General features: G+C 37.5%; 1 long non-coding RNA gene across 3 annotated transcripts in view; it reads right to left on the reverse strand.

The window, feature by feature from the left end:
- The window catches only part of LOC128659361 (uncharacterized), a 165,011-nt gene extending 160,559 nt beyond the window's left edge, over positions 1 to 4,452 (reverse strand). For 2 of the 3 annotated variants that reach the window (XR_008402344.1, XR_008402345.1), the window contains exon 1: positions 4,420 to 4,452. This is a non-coding gene — a long non-coding RNA (uncharacterized LOC128659361). Of the gene's footprint in view, positions 1 to 3,775; positions 3,827 to 4,419 lie in introns of those variants that run through there. The other variant, XR_008402346.1, reaches the window with a different exon arrangement.
- Positions 4,453 to 6,000: the final 1,548 nt, after the last annotated feature.

The following is a 6,000-nucleotide window of genomic DNA, read 5'->3' on the forward strand; positions in this document are numbered from 1 at the left end:
TAAACTAAGAATACCAAGAGAAAAAAGAAAATTTGATGATAAAAGTAAATTGGAAAGTCAATTAAAATTAAAAGTCCTATCTGAATAATAAAAGTTTAATTTATACTTGACTGTCCCTTTAAGCAATGTTGAAGAGGACAAAGCCTTAGTTTTGATAAATAATATACGGCTAGATTACGAGTCTTGCATTAGGCTTAAAAAGCAGCGTTGGCTGGTAGGGTGTACCGCTCACTTTTTTGGCCAGACTCGGAAATACCGCAAATCCACTTACGTCAATTGCGTATACTATATTTTCAATGGGTATTATGATTCTGACAAAAAGTGAGCGGTAGACCCTCTCCTGTCAAGACTGGTACCACATTTAAAAGTCAGAGAATTCTATCAGCCAATCGGAATTAAGGTAGAAAAAAATCCTATTGGCTGATGCAATCAGCCAATAGGATTGAAGTTCAATTCTATTGGCTGATCCAATCAGCCAATAGGATTCAACTGGCATTCTATTGGCTGTTCCAATCAGCCAATAGAATGCCAGTTAAATCCTATTGGCTGATTGCATCAGCCTATAGGATGTTTTCTACCTTAATTCCGATTGGCTGATAGAATTCTATCAGCCAATCGGAATTGAAGGGATGCCATCTTGAATGACTTCATTTAAAGGAACCTTCATTCTGTGTTTAGCCGTCAGAAGAAGAGGATGCTACGCGTCGGATGTCTTGAAGATGGACCCGCTCCGCGCCGGATTTATGAAGATAGAAAATGCCTTCTGGATGAAGACTTCTGCCCGTCTGGAGGAGCACTTCGCCCGGCTTGGATGAAGACTTCTTCCGGCTTCGTTGAGGACTTTGGCCCGGTTGGGTGAAGAGTAGACGTCTCCCAGTAAGATGATCTTCAGGGGGTTAGTGTTAGTTTTTTTAATGGGGGATTGGTGGATTTTAGAGTAGGGTTGGTTGTGTGGGTGGTGGGTTTTAATGTTGGGGGGAATTGTAAATTTTTTTCAGGTAAAAGAGCTGATTACTTTGGGGCAATGCCCCACAAAAGGCCTTTTTAAGGGCTATTTTTAATTTAGTGTAGGGTAGGGCTTTTTTTTTTATTTGGGGGGGGGGCTTTTTTATTTTGTTAGGGGGATTAGATTAGGTGTAATTAGTTTAAAAATCTTGCAATTTCTTTATTATTTTCTGTAATTTAGTGTTTGTTTGTTTTTTTGTATTTTTTTTTAATTATTTAGTTAATTGTAGTAATTTTATTTAGATTTATTTAAATTATATTTAAGTTAGGGGATTAGGTTTAGGGGTTAATAACTTTATTATAGTGGTTGCGACGTTGGGGGCAGCAGATTAGGGGTTAATAAATGTAGTAAGTTTGCAGCAACATTGGGGGCGGCAGATTAGGGGTTAATAAATATAATGTAGGTGTCGGCGATGTTGGGGGCAGCAGATTAGGGGTTCATAAGTATAATGTAGGTGGCGGTGGTGTGCAGCCGGCTCTCCACCATTGATTCCTATGGGGAAATCGTGCACAAGCACGTTTTACCAGCTCACCGCTAACGTAAGCAGCGTTGGTATTGAAGTGAGATGTGGAGCTAGAATTTGCTCTACGCTCACTTTTTTTGCGGTTAACGCCGGGTTTGTAAAAACCCTTAATACCATCGCTGTCTGTAAGTGAGCGGTGAGCATAAACTGCTCATTAGCACCACACAGCTTCTAACGCAAAACTCGTAATCTAGCTGATAGTCAGGAGAAAAAAAAATGATAGCTAATGTTTTGCATTTACAATAACAGTGTTGTGTTGTATTTATTACAGTATATGCCGGATAGGATGCAACATATAGTATTGTTGTTGTTTGTTTTTTTTTCCACAGCTTCGACCCTCTATCACCTTTCGAGATATAACTTTTTTTAATATGGCAGGGCAATTTTTTAAACCTTTTCCCTTGGAACTTGGGTGGCAAGATCAAACAGAAAAACATTATAGAACAATTAAGACAACATAAACCAGATATTTTTTTCTTAAAGAGGCACACTAAAGAGATTCTGAAATATGTAAATTAAAGTATGGATGGGTTGGGGAGGTTATAGCCACACCATGTAGTAAAAGGAAGTGTGGGGTTGCCTTTCTTTTTAACAAAAATCTAACATAATATACATAATATATTACATCAATTATTGGATCCACAGGGTGTTTTTTGTATTGTCCAGACAGAGATTAATAAAAAAATGTTTGTTCCCTATGCAACATATTTGGTCCAAATAATTTGATGTAGAATTTTGGAATAAGATAAGAAGTAAGCTAGGTCAAAATTAAGTACTGAAAGAAGAAAGGCACCGGCTGCACAAACAGGTCCAAAAAAACTTCATAGTTTATTTAAACACAATGACCCAGACAGACATGGACAGGACTGACAAGTCTGACCCGTTTCGCGCCCTCTAGTGGAGCTTCATCAAAGACTGGCTGGCAAAATTAAGTACTGGCTGGTGATTTTATTTTGGTATTATAACCTGAGTTAGACAGGGTTTTGTCTAAAACCCACTTCAGTACATCTGAGAAAATCTAATTTATTTAGAGGATATTGTAACACCTTAAAAATACAGGATATCTAGTGTATCCAACACCAGTATCTGCGTTCTTTCTCTTGTGGGTCTAAAACAGAAAAAACTTTTCCTAGGATAGTATTATTTTTAATAGAAGATAGACTATTTTCTATGGATTTAGACACACATATAACTGACATCTTTCTTTCCGATAATGCGATAATCTCTTTTAAGGTTAAATTATTATCAGATCTGTATAAGAATTTAAAAAAAAAATGTTTTCCACAAATATCATATAAATCATTTAGAATGTAATGTACAATGTAAAAAGGACAAGATTATTATAAATATAATAGTGATTATCTATATAAAATTGATACCTTTTGGGAAGCGGTGAGGTCTGTCCTCAGGAGGGAGATTAAAGTTTAAGATAAAACTGACAAAGCAAGCCCAGGGAAATACAGCTTGCTAACCAGGTCAAAAATGCTTTTAGAACTTATATTAATGTTCTGGACCTAGTAACCTAGAAAAATAAAATAAAGCTAAGATGGAGTGGGAAGCTTTTATTTAGAGTCAAAAATTTTTTTTCAGGGTTTTCAAGGGAAATCAGTTCATTATTTAACAAGAATTATTAAGATTAAGAAAAAATAATAATATTATAACAGCTATCAATATAGGGAAGGGAAAGATCACAATATCATTAGAGAGTCTTTCTTTAAATATTATAAAAATGATATACTTGTTATAAGATTATTATACAGAATAAGGATAGATTCTGGTAAAAATAAGCCCCACGAAGACTTCTCATGAGGATTTACAACAATTAAGGGTCAGTTTACGAGTGGAGCGTGAACTGTCACACACAAGCAATATCAGGTTCAAGTCAGATGTAGTGCGCATATTACAAGTTAAAAGTAAACGCATTTCCTCGAGCGCAATTTAATTTAACGTGCATCAGGTTAGCGGGACCTTAGGGCTCTGATGAATTGTTATGCTTGAATAAAAGGTTGCACAAAATACATCAAAATTACATTTAAAAATGCACTTAAACTCATAATAACACTATCTAATAAAAACTATTTAAAAAATTGCAATAAAAAGTTATAAGGACTCAAAGATATCAGGTTTATGGTCAAAAATTCCACTCGCCATTGGCAAGTGGAATTTAAGCAGGGGCGAGTAAAATAGTGAGTGAATGTAAGCCTTGAAGCGTGTCAGCGTTTAAAGTGGTGAAACTGTCTCCCTACCATAGTCTTGCAGCAGTTTTGAAGCACTGTCTTTAAAGGTGGAGAGCTGCAGCATCTGACTGCTGGTAAAGGCAGCAGTCAAAATCAATCTCTCTTAGCAGGCAACTCCTACCTACCATCCAAACAACATTAAGGTTTGCAATCAATCCTCAATGAGGATGTAACAGGCAGTGGCAAAACAAATGTAAGTGTTATATAATCACTCCATTTGTAAATCAGATTTCTTCTGCTTGATCCTCCCTGTTGTTAGTATTAGCGTGCTGGATAATGCGGGGACTGTAATAAAGACACACAGGAGAGTAATGTGGAGCTATTCTAGTAGTAATTCACACAAACAAAAATCATATAAAGACGTTTGGAGGGTTCCCCCTGATTTTTTGACAATATCTTATTACTTTGTTTTTATTCCTGCTGAGTATTTTTTTATCCCTTTCTCAATAAATGTTTTATCCCTGTGGTTTCAGGATTCTTTCAGTTAGTACAGAATGTTATTTTATAATATCCATATGATTGATTCCCCTTCAATCATTAACAAGTTTCCTTAGCAAAACAGCAATCTGTACTAACTGAAAGATTTGCTGAGGGATGGGGGAGGGGCTCTCACTCCAGTGCAGAGCGCTGGGCAGATATGATCTGTTTCATACCAGCTGTAGTGATCTCCTCCATGTGCTGCTAGTCTAGGGTTGCCACCTGTCCCTTAAAATACAGAACACTTATAAGTTACACATGCTGCAGGGTGTGCAGGGAGGGACATGAATAGTGCTGTCCAGAAACACAATACATGTTCCTCCCTGCACACCCTGCAGCATGTGTAACTCATAAGTGTCCAGGAAAACATGGCTGAGGTGGCAACCCTAGCTGCTACCTTCAGTAATCCTCAAGCCTCAGAGCACACAGGCTGCCCACTGATGGGAGGGACTAGATCCAGAGACTAGCAGTAGCATTATTAGAGCACACTTAACAGTTTCCTCCCCAGACACATCCTTGTGAGTAATATGCATATGGTTAGTAGCCTGCATGTACACTTGTCACTCAGATGAAAGCACAATAATCAGGAGCTGTGTAACTTATGTAAATAAAGGTGACATTAAAAGCTAATTTTCATGGTCATAGAATATTTTAAGCCATATGTTTATAGAGAACATAGTAACAACATTTATGTGAAAGCTTTGGTATACGCTATGCACTCTATGTAAATCCTGGGGAGATAACCACTGTGCGTTGCTTTTCTGCATGTAGAGTCCTAAACTATTTTACCTGGCTCTGTATTCTCCTTGTTAGTTTTTTCCCCCTCTCTTCTCTATTGCTCACTCATCTTTCACTATATGTTATAATAATATGTGACTGTGGGGAAGAGTGTGTGTGTTTGAATAAGTATGTGTGTGAGAGAAAGAGTTATTGTGTGAGAGAGTGTGTATATGAGATAATATGTGAGTGTGATTGTGAGTATGAGAGTGTGTGTGTGAGTGTGTATAAGTGAGAGAGTTTGTGTGAGTGTATGTGCATATGAGTGTAGGTGTGCGTATGTGAGAGAGTTTGCATGTCAGTGAGTTTGTGTTTATGAGCAATAGTGTGTATGTGTATTTTTTGGAGGAGGTGTGTCTGTGTGTTTGTAAGACCACTGCCTGGTTATGGTACAGCTGCTGGAAATTCCTCAGGATGCAACCTTTTTTCACTTTATTTTCTTCTCATATTTCTGCATTTCTGTTCTAAAGAAATATCTTCATACAATAATGTGAATCTCATTTTCTTTAAAATAAAAAACAACAATTTTCTGTGGGTCAATGTGTAAATCTTATAGATGTTTGGTATAACAGTGTGTGGATATGTGTGTGCTTGTATATAAAAGTGCATATATTGAAAGTGCATAAGAGGGGAGAGGGTGTGGGGGGTGTGGAAAGTGAGGGGTAGAAAGAGAGAAAGAGGTAGAGTGTTAGAGAGAAGAGGGGAGTATAGAAGAAAGGAGGAGATTTAAAAGAGGAGAGAAGTGTGTGAGAGAGGAGAATGTGTGAGAGACAGATTAGGAGGGTGTGGGTGTGAGAGAGCAAGAGCGAGAGAGAGAGAGAGAAGTGTTAGTAAAAGAGAGAAGAAGGAAGACAGGACATGAAGATTGTGTGAGAGGGGGGGGGTGTAAGAGGGGAGAGAGAAGGGAGAGTTTGATGGGGAGAGTAAGAGAAAGAGGGAGTATGTGAGAGAGAGGGAGATATAGATACATAGATTTATAT

The sequence above is a fragment of the Bombina bombina genome, chromosome 5 (assembly GCF_027579735.1).
Source record: "Bombina bombina isolate aBomBom1 chromosome 5, aBomBom1.pri, whole genome shotgun sequence".
Lineage (NCBI taxonomy): Eukaryota > Metazoa > Chordata > Amphibia > Anura > Bombinatoridae > Bombina > Bombina bombina.